Here is a 17,235-nt window from a genome sequence, read left to right on the forward strand (position 1 = left end):
AACTTATTTTACTTTTTGTTCTTAAGGATGGTGAAAGATTTTATACCATTATCTATATGAAATCGAGAAGATGTTTATAATCACTACTTCTCATCCATGGTAACGATGTTGAAAGATTCAATCTCATAATGAATCATGGTGATGACGATGGTGTTAAAGATCTTCAAGTATATTTTACTATATTTTATTTATTATATCATGTTTATTATAATTGGAGACTAATCATGACAACATTAATAGATAGATTATGATTTAAAATCCATGCATGTTTGCGATGGTGATTATGAAATAAAGAATCTATTGGGATGTTTATAAGTTCGTCATACTAGATTTGTTGCATTCCCCAAAGTGAATGTAAACATGAAGAAAATAAAAGATATACTAATGGACCACTAAAAGTGGGAACATAGTAATAAATAATAGAACAATAAGAGTTATCAAGATAACTCTTCAAAGGGTAAAGATAACTTATGTTATCAATGTGATATGAAATATTATTGGTCACATATGATATTCTGCTTTTGTTAATATTCTTTGAGGAATGATATGAGAATGTAGTAATAAATTCTATCATTATAGATAGAAAATATTTATCTTATTGGTACTAAAACAAATAAATATTATTTCAATATTTGATAGTACAAAATTAGTCGAAAGCTCTAGAAGAGCTAATATATTAATATCTTGTGATGATTAATCCATTGGTTTTAAAATATATTTATAAAGGATCTTATATTGAGATTTTGAATGAGGAAAATATTATATTTCATATGAATCACTATTGCTATAAATATCTATTTTGAAAGGATGAAAAAGTGAGGATTGAGTTATTTATTACTCTTGTTATTAAATTGAATTGATTGTGATTATCTTTGTGATCTTCTTTTATTATCATCCCCATTAAGGGGTTGAAAGCAAAATATTTGACTGTGAAAGATCTCTTTATAAGCAATGAAATATGATAATTCTATCTAAAGCTCGTTATGGTTGGATGCACCTGAAGTTGCAAATTTTTTTAGATATTTGAAGATTTTGGCATATTCCATGAAGCAAATATTGCATATAATTATTTGGAAATTATATTTATTGGCTTGGTGGCATTTTAGACTTCACATTAATTTAGACATTTTTAGTAGTAAATGTCACAATAGTTCTTATATGTGGATACAAATTAAAAGGAATAATAATAATAAAATTATCAATTTGTTACAATTTAGTACAATTAAAACACATGTTAAAGTAAACTAGAAGTTTACTAATACAAACGCGTTTACTGCTTGGGGTGACCAGTTAGACTATCCTAGATCGTATATGGTGCGAAAATTAATTGAGATATCTTATGGACATACATTAAAGAACCAGAAGATTCTTTAATTTAAAAGAATTCTCATATGTTGCTTGTTCTCAATGAAAATTGATTATTAGAAACTCACTAGTTAAAGTTTAGACTTAATGTCTTGCATTTCTGAAACAAATATGGGCCCATTCATCCACCATGTGGATAGTTTTGATATTATATGATTTTGGTAGATGCATCTACAAAATAATCACATATGTGTTATCAACTCGCAACCTGTCGTTTGCGAGATTTCTTGTTTAAATGATTAATTTCAGATTATGCAGTTAAAACAATTCATCTTGCTAATGTTGGTGAGTTTACATTCCAAGTTTTCAATGATTATTGCATGTCAATTGGGATAAAAGTTGAACATCCTATAACTCATGTCCACACACAAAATGATTTAGCTGAATTGTGTATCAAATGCCTCCAACTAATAGCTAAACCATTACTTATAAGAACAAAACTTTCTATTTCAGCATGACATTCATGCTTGTATTGATTTACATGTTGTACGCATCAAGCCAATAAATTATAAATACTCCCTATTACAATTGATTTTTGGTCAAGAGCCAAATATTTCCCATCTTACAATTTTTAGATGTGTGGTATATGTTCCAACTGCTCCACCACAACGCACAGGTCATAATAAGAGATTAGGAATGTATATTTATATGAGTCTCCTTATAATATTTTTGAACAATTAATTCGAGATTTAATTGTAACATGAGTTTTCAGTTTTCCCAACATTAGAGGGAGAGAAACAATAACTTGTAATGAGTTAGAGGGAGAGTAATTGAACTAGAATGAGAATAACTTGTAAGGATAACTCGTTACAAGTTAGCTGTTAGATGTATTTACAACCTTAATGAGAATAACCAAGTGTTATATACCATCTAATACTTTAATTTGAATCAAAGTCCCAGTAGGACAACCAGTTAGAATAAATAATAGATTGATCGGTTCTAAAGATGAAAATTATTCTAGATGGTCATATAGTGGAAGCGGGTGCTCCAGAAGAGATTCAATTACCTGAAACTAAATTTTAAAATAATAAAAATAAGAGATCTCGATAAGTTATGTCAATTCAAGAAAATGTGAAACTAAATAATAAAAATGGTCGACAATGATTTTGCATGCAATGTTATTATTGAAATAATGAAATAAAAGGAGGATCTTGAATAAATCTATTGAGAAATATAGATATGGAATAAATTGATCAAAATAGAAAGATGCAACTCAAGTACAATTAAATTTGTGGAGTTTTTAGACCAGTAGTCCAAATATCTAAAGGTATAAAGCCGGTGAGGGTGCAATTGAAGTAGTTTTGCAAAAGCAGAATAAAAATATGAAGTTTTTCACTGAGTCCTAGCATTGATTATGAAAAGTTATAATATTCTTTTGTGGTGGACGCAATAACCTTTAGATATATTAGTAAATTGACAATTCGTAAAATATTTAACTTGCGTTTAATGGTTATTGTTACAACCTTTTATGAATCACTATATAGTAAAGCTTATATTACAATCCTTGAAGGATTTAGGATGCTAGAAGCATATTGAAATTCTCGAGAAATTATTCATTTATATGAATTGAAATAATTTGAATATATGTGGTAAATTTGATTTAGTGAATAATAGTTGAATGAGGATTATAAAATGATTCAATACTTATTTGTGTTTTTTTAAAAGAATCATGATTAAAGTTTGTTATGATTATTATTGAATCTCCTGAAGAGATCAAAATATATTTCCCCAAAATTTCCTCACTCATGACTTTTAAAAGAATGATAATATAAATGCTTAGCAAATACATTCAAATAGTCATTTGAAAAACTAGTATTCAAGATTGAATACGTAGAATGTGAGAAAGTATGTGATGTTTTCATGAGGGGAGTAAATACGCATTGCACTCATTTTCCCTTAATCGAGATTTTGTCCCATTAGGTTTTCCTAGTAAGGTTTTTAATAAGGCAGCATATTATGCATATTATAGATTGTGTACTCTTTTTCCTTCATTAGGTTTTTATCTGACAGGACTTTTCCTAATAAGGTTTTAACGAGGCACATTATCTATCAATGAATATCTAAGGGGGAGTGCTATGAATATCTTATTAAGTTGATATCCATCATAATCAAGATAAAGTTTTAATGTACTTTAAATTCTAATAGTTATGAGAATTAGATCTCTACTTCTTTTATATTTCTTATGCCCATAAATAAAGACTCTGATGAAGCATTGTAACCACCCTTTTGAGCAATAAAGTACATTCTCTATTATTTTCATATTTTCTTTATTCTTTATTCTCTTCATCTCTCATTATTTTATAACAAGTTTAAAATTTTAAAATAAAGTTTTGATTTCTTTTCAAATATTTCAAAATAAAACCTTTGATCTTTAAGAAAAGTAGTGATTTTTAAAGAAAAAAAGGGAAAGTTTAGGTTTTTAAAAAGAAAAATTAGTCCTTTTAAAGGAAAATTTTAAAATTTTAAAACAAAGTTTTGATCTTTTTCAACTATTTTAAAATAAAGCTTTGATTTTTAAGAAGTGATATTTTTAAAGAAAACTTTGATTTTGTAAAAAAAAAAAAATCTGGCCACCGTATGCAACGGCTCCACTGCCGGAAGCCGGAGAGCCATTGGACTCGAGCCACAGCCAATATAGAAGGATGAAGAGGAGGAAGAGTTTTTTTTTTTTAATAAGGTTAAAATGAAAGAATGAATAGATTTCTCCTACTTATAGGTGTCAAAATGGATAATTTATTCTCATCCCCTTACATTTTAATTTTACAAAAAAATATCCTATTTTTTGCAGTGCCACCCTCACTCTCTGTCCTATTTACACTGGTAACCCTTTTGTTTATTCAAACCTTTGATTTAATCCGAAATTTCAAAATTAAAAGCAAATTAATTGTTACATCAGTTCCCTATCTTCTACATTTTTTATCTTTTAGTCCTAAAATCAAATTATATCATTTTATTTCCATCTTTAATAAATTATTTACACTTATATCTTCTCTTTCATTTGCATTTATACCTTATATATTTAATGTCAATTATGCACTTTATTTTAATGTTTTATATTTATTCACACTTGTATAATTTTTACTTATTCTTATTTCATCTTTATTTATTTTCATGTCTATTTATATTTATGTTTTTTACACATTCTCCTTACTTACATTTTAATATTATTTATTTATGTTACTTTGATTCTTTTATTGTATTGCTAATAAGGTGTATTATTGTTATTATTATCATCATCATGTCAAGGTCTTATTTATTTCATTTATTTAAGTTTTCTTTTATTATTACCCTTTTTGAAAGAGTTTTAACTTTTCATTAATTTTAGCCAATTTAATTAATTTTCCTATTTTGTTACTATTCGCTTTTAAAAGAGAGAACTTTAGGTCATTTTTCATCCTATAAATGTTGACATGAAGTTAGTTAAGTAGGTGTTACATTTTAATGAAACCATAATGTTTTTTACATGTGAATTTAGGTTAGTCTTTAAGATCTTATCTACCATTTCTCCTAGAAAATTATAAATAATATGTAGGATTTTTTAGGTTTTAAACTAATTTTAAATATTGTATAGGATTCCTCTTTAGAATATTAAATTAATGTGTAAATATTCTTTATAACTTTGTTCAAGATTAAAATTAATGATTTTTGTAGGTGAATTGTAAATCATGAGTAGGTCTTTCTAAGTATTTTATTTTAGAAACTTTTAAGAAAACTAATAAATGTTATTTAAGATATATTATTTTAGGATTTAGGAATTTAAACCTTAAATCAAGAATTTTAAAGTAAGATAAATCCTAAATCCGACATAGGATACTTTCATAAGATTTTGATAGGTTCAACGTTATTAATTAAATCTTTTAAAAATATATAATAGATTGAATAAGTTGTAGATGGATTTTAATATTTCTCTTAATTCATTGATAATTTCTAGGTTTTTTTTTTTAGAATTCTAAGATAGAATTAATTTTAGGAATTGAAGGTATTTTACTAGAATTATTTAGGTATCCTTTAGGGTTCCCGTTAAAAGTAAAATCTCTAATTTAAGTTTCAAATTAGATAAGTTTGATGAGCACATCTTAATTGAGTAACAAGTAAACCGGAGGCATTTTCTTTTGATATTTTATTTAAGATTTCTATAGGATTTTAGCCTAGGTTAAGACATTAATATGCTTAACTAAAAAAAACCTAGTTCCCAAGACCCCGTAGGACTATCCCCGGATAGGCGTTGTAAGGGTGTTATAACCTTCCCCACACATAATCGTACACCCAAACTCGAAATCTGGTGATGAGATCGTGTCTAGACTTTTTGGATTTTTCGTAATATTAATTTTAGACTTTTAGACGATAGGTGGCTAACCAACCTAGCCCTAATTGGTTAGTGGCAACTTTACGTTAATTTAGGCCCTCCGTGTCTAGCTTTGCTTACTAAGCCCCTGTACTCTTATGTAGGCAACATTATGACAATCATCTTTTATTTTTACTATTTTAATCTATTGGCATCCTAAGCTTTTCCTCACCACCTCTAAAACTAACAAACAATAAGAGAGAGAAAGAGGAGTGAGAGAGAGAGGTATCTTGGAATCGGCAAGATTATTAAGAGGAGAAAATATTAGATTTTATGGGTTGCTAAGAATTAGCTTGGATCGTGTTATGGTAGGGCCTTGTATGGTTTTGTTTTGTTAATTGGATTGTGGTTGACTTGTTTAGTGTGATGAATAAAGCTCAGTTTGAATTTTTTTTTTTTTGAAAAAGGGAATTAGCTTTTTAACAAATTGAGTTATCCAAATTCACTATGTTAGGTTATGTAACACCCTACACCCAGCCTGGTCGCCAAACCCGAATATCAAGATTCCACACCACCGTCTCATGTCATAACCAAAAAGTAAAAGCTCAGTCCAGCAAAATATTCATTAGTTTGCTATTCGCATCGGTCTTAAGTCAATTATACTAGCTAGTTATCATTATCACGTGCTAAACTTACATTAAATAGTCTTATGAACATATTAAAACATGCATAAGGTCCATTCAGTAAAATTCTCAAACTAGATCCGTAGGTATCGATACTGACATTAATGTATCAATATTTTCTTTAAGTGGTATCAATACCACCTGGTAAAACGATACCAAATTTGCATTCTATTTCTCGATTAAAAATCGAAGTCTCAAAAATTATTAGTACCTGTCGTAAAGTATCAATAAATTTACCCCGAGTATCAATACTCGAGAAAGTGTATCAATACCAAATCTCTATTCTGACTTCCTACATATTTCAAAACATAGATGTATCAATTTTAAAACCCGATTATCAATACCTCTGCTCCAGACCTAAAAAATGCAGCGTACATATGCAATTAATCCATACTAGTTTCTAAACATTATACATCAATTACTTCAACAAATAATAATTCAACGACCCAATTAATAGTTCAAGATTGAAAATTTGTGTTCAAACAGGTAACGTTAATCCGTCCTCATGTTCATGAACTCGAGTATAATAATAACATGTAATCCTGATAAACTGAACCAAAAACCAACAAAATGTCTAGAAGTTAACATGGCTCTAAACAAGTCTACCACATTGCATTTTTCCCCAAAACATAAATAAATATATAACACCTACAAAGTAATGCAAAAGTCCTGCTTGGATCACCTTCCGAAACCATATCACTTACACTGACGCACAATTAATCTACAATGGTTAAAGAAAGGGGTGGGTGAACTTAACAAGCTCAGTGAATGCCTAGAACAACTACCATGCAAAATGTTCATCAACCAATAAGGGAAACAACCATATAGCATAACCTTAACGGGTCAAAATTTAATGTCATAATATACTTACTCGTGCATTATTATTAGTTCTTTTATATGGTAAACATATTCACTTTTAAGCATATATCCTGTTACACATATAATCACCTAACAATTGGTGTAAGTACTGTAGTTTTTTAGTTGTTAAGGTTTAGTTAGGTCTTCGCTCACAAATCATGTTTTATCGTGCTACAACCTTGTTATTAATCGTATTGGTTTTCTAGGTGAAGTTCGCGAAACGTCTAATACCCTGACAATTTAGAATCTATTGGTAGGCTGTTGTTTCTCGAGGGTTAGTGCTCGATTTGATGTTTAAGATCAAATCTTGGTGTAGGATTGTGTTGATAGTGTTTTTGACCGGGTTAAGGACTTGGAATCTTAGTTTCATTAAATCTCACGTTTTAAGTGTCGATTTTAGGTAGTGGAATTCGCGTTGTTGGATTCGCATAAAAACGATCAGGTGTGTAAGGAAAAACCCAAAAAAACAGAGAATGACGTAATGCTAAAAAGTGTACTATCGACACCATACAACTGTGTGACAGATCGTGTGGGGCATATAGGCTGGGCCAGTTAGGCTGTTTAGGCCAAACGAGCATGTGTTAGGCTATGTGGACCGCATAAGCTGGGCTAATTGGGCCATGTGAGCCAAATTTTTGAAACTTTTTACATAAGGTCGTAATTATTTATGATTCGTATCCAGCCATAGTGTAGGGTCCGTTCTATATAAAAATGACTATAAAACATGAAATTTGCTATACTGATTTTCTATGTGATATGATTGTTGTATGTGTTTTAATTATTAGCATGTCTAACATGCGAAATTCGTAAATTCTGAAATCTGGTAATTCTGATAGCATGTTTGATGTGAAAGGCATGCATGACATATATGCATTTATTATCTGTCTGTATTTGCATGAGCATTGGGGTAGGAAAGTGATTTGATGAAGGAAGTGTTGGTAGTTTATTGATCTGCCTTCTATAGTGGTTTAAACCACATATATATGTTTTGGTGGCTTGATCACACGTATCTGATATGGCAATTTCACTGCATTATTTTGAAAAGTAACATACGCTCACTTCTAGGTGTGTGGGGTTGGATGGGTACTCGTTACCCTATTTGGTGTGTAGGCATGAAAGAAGATGGTGTGTAGTGAATGGGGGTAGGATCTTTATTTTTTTCTGAATCTGAATATGTATTTAAAATTGCATCTGTTTTTATATACAAAAGTGCTTCTAATTATGTATCTGAACTACAACTATATATATTTCTGTATTTTGTATGTAATTGATTTGTTTGTTAGGTTGAGTTATACACTAAGCTCGTAAGCTCATCCTTTTGTTTTTCACTTCCCAAGTAATCAACAAACCTAGGAGTGGACGGCGCGTGTAAACTCGGAATATTCTGGTTTAAAATGGTTAAACTAAGGACTTTTTGTTAAGTTTAGACTGTTTAAGACTTTTGGACTGTGTTTTGTTTTTGGACTCTATTTTTTGTTTTTAAATTGCTTTATGGGGTTTAGTAATTATTATATTTCTAGCTGCAAAATTATTTGTTTAATAAATCAAGTCATAGTTTTCAAAATAATGCAACTTAGAAAATTCCATTATAAAATGAGACGTTCAAATAATTTTTTTCCATAAAAAATGAATGGTTTTAACAGGAATTTTCCTTATAAACTGGAAGATGAATTATCGAAGTTAACATAGTTTTCTACACAAATTCTATTTAAATTTTTGGGTTTTGAAATAAGTTAATGAATTCCTCAAATTTGATCATAACGTCTACATCAGGTATGGGGGTTTTACAATATCGCTAAAAAATTAATTTAATTTTTGAAATATTCATTGCAATTAGTAATTTTTTATAGATATTAAAATATGCAAAAAAAAAAAACCTTATCTTGAGACTACAACATCCTATCTAAAGATAAAAATTATATGTAAAATAACTATTATTGATGCATAAATGTGTCTTTCGTGACATCATAATTAATCTTTTGTAGAGAATGTTTGCATAATTGTTATAACCTTTCCCTTTTGAAAAAAATCTTTAGCAAATTTTTAAAGGGAAAGAATTGTTGGTAGTGAACAATTACTTAAAAAAATTTTAAGCTCCATTTTTCTCTTGCTCATTTTAATCTTCCCCATTTTCTCCTATTTACTATAAATTTATAAATACAAGAGAAAAATAGTATGAAACAAATTTCTTGACTAATTGAGTTGAGTCGTTAGTTGAGCCGAAGGGCAATAGCATTATGGTTACCTAATTGAGCTTTCAAGTGGCAAAAATACCGTGTGTATTGTCACTAAGGTAATGTTTTTTAATGTATCCAACATGAGGGTGGCTAAAACAAATTACATTATTGGCAAGTGAGAAGGCTACAATGGATATATGAACTACACAAAGATGGGACAATTCACTTGACTTTTTGAAAAGACCATACCGATGTTTTAAAAATATTAGTGTAAGATTACTATCGTCTTTTATTTTCACAATCTTAATCTTTTGGCAACTTGAGTATTTCCTCACCGTATGTAAAACAAAAAAACAACAAGAGAGAGAGAGGTATTAGGGTTTAGAAATAGTGATTGAAAATAAGAGGTATTTTGCAATAGGTAAGGTTAATAAAAGAAGAAAATATTAAGACTTTCTAAGTAACTAAGATCTCACTTTTTAACAGTTTTAGTTATTCCGATTCACTATGCTAGGTTAATTTTGTATTGTTTTTTGTTTGAATTAAACAATGTTAAATTGCTATTTGGAGCCTGGAATTGTTCCCACGTCGGAGCCTAAATTTTAAACTTCTCAGGGAAATATTAGGACAAACTAGAAAAGAAAGTTAAGGGCCAAATGTGGGAAAAATTGCCAAATTTAGCATCAACCTTTGTGGTTTTTATTTATTTGGAATTAACAGTGCAAAAACTAAGAAAATGTAATGTTGCTTAGTACTGATTGATACGTTACACTTTTCCAATAATTTCATATTTCAAATAAATATGTACAAGTCAGATAATTGAATCAAAACATTTATTTTTTATAGTTACAAATTTAGGGGAGAACATTGGATACATGAGACTTCCTACTACTGAAGCATAAGGAACTTTTCTAATGTTCTCTCTTTCTACCGTTGTCTTAGGATAGTCCTCTAAATAGAGATGAAATCTCGATACAGAGGGTTGATTTCCCACCTTCAAATCGGTCATTACATAACACCCCAATACCTTGTCTATGTATGAAGCCTAAGACAATGCTATCACTTTGTTCTTTCAATCCTTTAATATTCGAATACCTAGAACAAAATTAGCTTCTCTCTAGTCCTTGATGCTAAACTGTTGGATTAACCACAGTTTAAGCGATGAAAATATCCCAACATCATTCCCAATAAGTAGAATATCATTGACATATAGATTGAGAAAGACCACCTCTCCATCCCCTAAACGTTTATAAACACAAGGTTCATGTACATTTTGCTCAAATCCAAAAGTCTTGATTGCTTGATCAAATCATTAATTCCATGAGTGGGTGATAAACCTCAAAAGTAACATATTTTAATCCAATGCTTGGCATATTTTTGGATGATTATCATAAGATTTAGTGGATTTGATGCTCCTAATCCTTTAATTTCATGTTTTATATCCAGATGAGCTTAGGAAAGCGAAAAGTGCAAGAAAAAGGCCAAAAACAGACAAAATAGGTTTCTTTCAGTGCTTCACACGCCTGTGTAAGACACACGGGTAGTCCACACGCCCGCGTAAGACAAACAGGTAGGCCACATGCCCGTGTGTCATGGCCGTGTCCACTTAAAACCATGTTAGAATTACACACAGCTTGAGCACCATCATACGGGCGTGCCACACGGCCGTGTCCCTGTCGAGACCTATTTTAATTCTACTCGAAAAAAGATAATTTTGGGCTATTTTGGGCATTCCAAAGTCTATTTAAACACACGAGAAAAGGATCAAAGGGGAGACGGAGAGTAAAAGGTAGAAAATACTCGAAGACAGCCATTGGAATCAGCTCGAAAGTAGGATTTACCTCAAGACTGAAGATCTCCATTCAATTTCTACCGAAGTTTTTGGGTTTCTTTATGTTTTGTTGTTTTCCCAATTTTGAGATGTTTTCCCCCATCGTTATGAACTAAATTCACTAAATACCTAGGGAAGATGAAACCTAAGATGAATCTTATTATCTTTTGAATTATATGATAAATGCTTGTTCTTATTCTTAATTATGAGTTTTAATCATTGCTTTAATATTTCAAGATATTAATTCAAGTTTTGATGTACTTATTCAGTGGAGCAAAAGTCCCTGTTTAAGAGAAGATCTTCCATAATTAAGTGGAGTTGATTGCAATCCTAGAGATAGGACGACATAAATCTACCGGATTAGAGTCAAATCTAATAAGGGCATCTATAGATCGAGTTAATGTGACAAAAGGGGGTTTAATTAGAAAGAGATTTCAATTAATCAACCTAGAGTCAGTTGTTTTTAGTCTCTAGATAGATATTAACATAAGCTAAGGATTTTTACGGATTAAATCAAGTGAATAAATCGTCTAATTTAGAAGTAATAAGTGAAGTCTAGGTGGATTCTTCCTTGGGTATTGTCTTCTCCAACGGTTTTCCAAAAGTATTTTTCAACTTTTATCTTTGTCGTGTTCTTAGTTAATTAGATAGTTAATCTTAGTTTAAAAATCTCTTTAATTCTTAGGCTAGATAATAAAAAGATAGTAATTACTAGTACTTTTAGTCCTTATAGATACGATATTTCCAGTCTCACCATAACTATACTACTGTTCGATAGGTGCGCTTGCCTTATTCGATTTTTTAGTCAGTTTAGCGACCATCAAGTTTTTGGCGCCGTTGCCGGGGACTAAGATATTAGGAACACTTGAATTTTATTACTTTAGCCATTTTTTTATTTTTATTTCAAATTACTTTTTGTTTTAATTTAATTTTTACTTCTCTTCTAATCTCCCTGTTATTTGCTTATGGTTGGAATCTGTAGTATATGACTAGAAGGAACCTGTCAGGACCTTTGCTATTAAACAGTGAGATAGAAAGCACAGCTCGCAAAAATTGAAGAGAAATAAGGCGAAGCCTACAGTATATAGAGGAAGAGCAAGAGGATGTGACCAATATACCCAAAAAGATGACGGACAATCGGAATAATCCGCTACCTCCTATAGTCATTGCAAATCCAGTAAATCAGAATCCTACCCCTCATACTATGTATGATTATGCTAAGCTTACTTTAATAGGAACTGAATCGAGTATTGTTAGACCTACTATTTCCGCAAATAATTTTGAACTGAAACCTAACACGATTCAAATGATACAACAGTTTGTTCAGTTTGATGGTTTGCAGGACGAGGATCCAAACATTCATTTAGCAAATTTTCTGGAATTTTATGACACGTTTAAGATCAATGGTGTTTCTGACGATGCCATTCACCTTCAGTTGTTTCCCTTTTCATTATGGAATAAGTCTAAACAGTGGTTGAACTTGTTACCACAAGGGTCAATCACTATTTGGAAAAAATGACTGAAAAATTTTTGTTTAAATATTTTCTGCCTGCCAAAACAGCTAAATTGAGGAATGATATCTCCTCTTTTGTGCAGGTGGATTTAGAAACACTTTATGGTGCATAGAAGAGATATAAGGATTTATTGAGAATGTGCCCTCACTATGGTTTACCTTTATGGTTACAGGTTCAGACCTTCTACAATAGTGTGAACCCCTCAACTAGGCAAATGGTCGATGTAGCTGCCGATGGAACCATAAATAACAAAAAACCTGAGGAGGCTTATGAGTTTATAGAGGAGATGCCACTGAATAACTATCAGTGGCAAGTCATAAGAACAAAGCCAACGAAATCAGTAGGTGTTTTCAACCTAGATGCAGTCACCATGTTATCAAACCAGGTAGAACTCTTGAATAAAAAGATTGACGGTCTATGTGTTTCTACGCAGGTACATCCGGTGATGCAGTGTGACACGAGTGGAGGTGGAATGGGCAATTCAGAATATTTACCCTTCGGCCCCAGCATGGAGAACAAGTAAATAAATTATATGGGTAATAATCTCGTAGATGCCTACATATGCAAAATTTTTGAAGGAGCTTCTAACAAATAAAAAGAAGTTTGAAGAGTTGTTTACAGTAGAACTCAACGAGGAGTGCTCAGCCATACTCCAAAATAAACTGCCAACCAAACTGAAAGATTCAGGAAGTTTTACTTTTCACTGCTTAATTTGTAGTCTAAATGTTGAGAAGGCACTAGCTAATTTAGGTGCTAGCATTAATTTGATACCTTACAAAATGTCCAAGCAACTTGGCCTTGGGGAACCAAAACCTACTAGGATGAGTATTCAACTAGCTGATAGATCTGTTAAATATCCTAGGAGTATTATTGAAGATGTACTCGTAAAAGTTGATAAATTCATATTCCTTGTTGATTTTGTTGTGCTTGACATGGATGAGGATGTTGAAGTGCCTTTAATTTTAGGTCACCCATTTTTAGTGACTACTATGGCTGCTATTGATGTGGGTGACGGTAAACTTGTGCTTAGGGTAGGTGACGAAGAGATTATTTTTAAAATTTATGATGCCATGAGATTTTCTAGAGAATAAGATGACTCCTGCTATTTTATTGATTCTATTGATCATGCAACTCAAGATTCTTTATAGGAAATCGTTCATAAGGACACATTGGAATTGTGTCTTGCACAAGGAGAGGAGGTAAATGACAATGATTCTGTGTTAGGTAAGACAAAAGCTAAATTAAATTCTAATGAGTCTTTACTAAAATAGAAGAATTATAAGTGTATTGAGGTAAACAATGAATTTACATTAAAACCCTCTGTTGAAGAACCTCCTAAATTAGAATTGAAGCAATTACCAAATCACCTAGAATATGCGTTTCTTGGAAATAATTCCACATTACTAGTGATAATTGCTTCAGATTTACAGCCAACCGAAAAGGACGAGTTACTTCAAGTGTTGAAGGAGCATAAAAGCGCTATTGCTTGGAAGATTTCTGACATAAGAGGGATTAGTCCTTCTTTTTGCACACATAAAATTCTAATGGAAGATCAATATAAACCTTGTGCGCAAGCTCAAATACAACTGAATCGTAACATGAAAGAAGTCATAAAAGCTGAGGTAATTAAACTTCTAGATGCTAGAGTTATTTATCCTATCTCTGATAGTTCTTAGGTGAGTCCTGTGCAGGTTGTCTCTAAGAAAGGAGGCATGACTGTTGTGGCAAATGAGAAGAATGAATTGATCCCAACACGAACAGTCACGGGATAGAGAGTTTGCATTGACTTAGGATGTTGAACGATGCCATGAGAAAAGATCATTTTCCCTTACCATTCATTGATTAGATGTTGGAAATATTATCTGGGCATATGTATTATTTCTTCCTAGATGGACTCACCGGTTACTTCCAAATCCTAATAGCTCCTGAGGACCAAGAGAAAACGACATTTACATGTCCATACGGTACGTTTGCTTATCGACTAATGCCTTTTGGATTATGTAATACTCCTACTACTTTTCAGCGATGCATGTTGGCCATTTTTGATGAACTCGTAGAAGATATTATAGAGGTATTTATGGATGACTTTTCAGTACTCAGTAACTCTTTCCATCTTTTCCTTAAAAATTTAAAAAGAGTTCTAATGAGATGTGAGGAAACGAACCTTGTACTGAATTGGGAAAAATGTCACTTCATTGTTCATGAAGGGATTGTATTAGGCCACAAAATTTCTAGCAAAGGGATCGAGGTTGACAAAGCAAAAATTGAAACTATTGAGAAATTACCTCCCCCTAGTTCAGTTAAGGCTATTCGAATTTTTTTATGACATGCTGGATTTTATAGAAGATTTATTAAGGATTTTTCTAAAATAGCTAAGCCTTTAACGAATTTACTAGAAAAATATGTGCCTTTCGATTTCAATCAGAAATGTTTAGAAGTATTTAATACTCTTAAGGATAAATTAATTAATGCTCTGATTGTAGTTGCACCTAATTTGAATTTACCCTTTGAACTAATATGTGATGCGAGTGATTTTGCAGTAGGTGCGATTCTTGGACAGTAAAGAAACAAACATTTTCAACCGATCTATTATGCTAGCAAAACATTGACAGCCGCATAAGAAAATTATATGACGACTGAGAAAGAATTATTGGCTGTGGTTTTTGCATTCGATAAATTTAGACCATATTTAATATTATTTAAAGTGGTCGTTTACACTGACCATTCAGCTTTTCGATACCTCCTTACTAAGACAGATGCAAAACCTCGACTAATAAGATGAATTTCATTGTTGCAGGAATTCGATTTAGAAATTCAAGATAAGAAGGGAGCAGAAAATCTTGCAGCAGATCATCTGTCTAGATTAGAAAATCCACATCTTAAAGAGCTTGATGAACATGAGATAAATGACTCATTTCCTGAAGAGCAACTCCTAGTTATAACTGACTCTGAGGTACCTTGGTTTGCAAATATTACGAATTATTTAGTTGCTAACGTTACACCAAAAGGGTTGACACATCAGTAAAAGAAGCAAATCTTCACTAATGTAAAAAACTACTTTTGGGAAGATCCTTTTCTTTTCCGTATATGTGCAGATCAAGTCATTAGAAGATGAGTTACAAAGTCAGAAGTAATTAAAATCTTGGAACATTGCCACTTAGGACCGACTGGAGGACATTACAATGGGACTAGGATTGCACATAAAATGCTTGAATCAGGTTTTTATTGGCCCACACTATTCAAAGACGCCAACAGGTATGTTGTTTCTTGTTATAAATGCCAACGAACAGGCAATATCTACAAACATAATGAAATGCCTCAAACGTATATGCTTTCATGTGAAATATTTGATGTATGGGGTATTGATTTTATGGGTCCATTCCCTAGCTCATTTGGGAAAAAATACATCTTAGTAGCCATTGATTATATGTCCAAATGGGTGGAAGCGCAAGCTTTACCTACATGATGCTAGAGTGGTGGTGAGGTTCCTTAAAAAACTCTTCTCTCGATTTGGAACAACTAGAGCAATTATCAGTGATAGGGGTACTCATTTTTTAATGCTCAATTTGATAAAACCCTTAAGAAATATGGAGTTTACCATAGAACAGCTACCCCTTACCATCCTAAAACTAGTGGACAAGTCGAAGTAGCAAACCGAGAGCTTAAATGTATCCTAGAAAAGACTATAGAGTCAAATAGGAAGGATTGGGCAATGAAAGTAAATGATGCTTTATGGGCCTAAAGAACTGCTTTTAAGACCCCCATAGGAACATCTCCTTACAAGTGATTTATCGTTTATGGAAAAGTTGTCATTTACCGTTTGAACTAGAACACAAGGGATTCTGGGCTATAAAGTTTCTAAACTTTGATCTCAAACTTGCAGGTGAGAAAAGGTTGATGCAGATGAACGAACTAAATGAGTGGTGAGCTAATGCATATGAGAAATCATGATTATACAAGGAAGCAACAAAATGTCGCCATGATGCTCGTTTAAAGCAACACAAGCAATTTGAAGCTGGAGATCTTGTCCTGCTATACAACTCAAGGCTCAAATTGTTTCCTGGGAAGCTAGAATCACGATGGTCAGGTCCATTCGAAGTCCACACCGTTTTTCCATATGGCACAGTAGAGGTAAGTCATCTAACCTACGGCACTTTCAAGGTAAACAAACATCGTCTTAAACTTTATAACGGTGAGGATTTTAAAGATAATAGAGAGGATCTATGGCTCCGCGAACCTGCCTAAATATGCCCACAAGGTAAAGTCAAGCTTAGACTTTAAATAAGCGCTCCTATGGAGGCAACCCGAGCACTAACCCCGCTAAATAAGTTTATTTTTCTTTCATTTTCATAGTTTAAATGTAGGTATTTTTGACACACACGGCCGTACATACGGGGGTGTCCATGACCATGTTAAAACAGGACACACATTTTTCCAAGTCAAAGTGACACACGAGCTATAATAACTAGCCACAGTCATGCGATACGGTCGTGCGAACCACACAGTCATGAAACATAGGCAT

The 17,235-nt window shown here is 32.0% G+C and overlaps 1 non-coding gene across 1 annotated transcript; it reads right to left on the reverse strand.

Annotated features, from left to right (window-relative positions):
• Positions 1-12,762: 12,762 nt before the first annotated feature.
• LOC128289963 (small nucleolar RNA R71) lies at positions 12,763-12,869 on the reverse strand. Its single transcript, XR_008279603.1, has one exon. It is a non-coding gene; the product is annotated as a small nucleolar RNA R71 (small nucleolar RNA).
• Positions 12,870-17,235: the final 4,366 nt, after the last annotated feature.

The sequence above is a fragment of the Gossypium arboreum genome, chromosome 2 (genome assembly GCF_025698485.1).
Source record: "Gossypium arboreum isolate Shixiya-1 chromosome 2, ASM2569848v2, whole genome shotgun sequence".
Lineage (NCBI taxonomy): Eukaryota > Viridiplantae > Streptophyta > Magnoliopsida > Malvales > Malvaceae > Gossypium > Gossypium arboreum.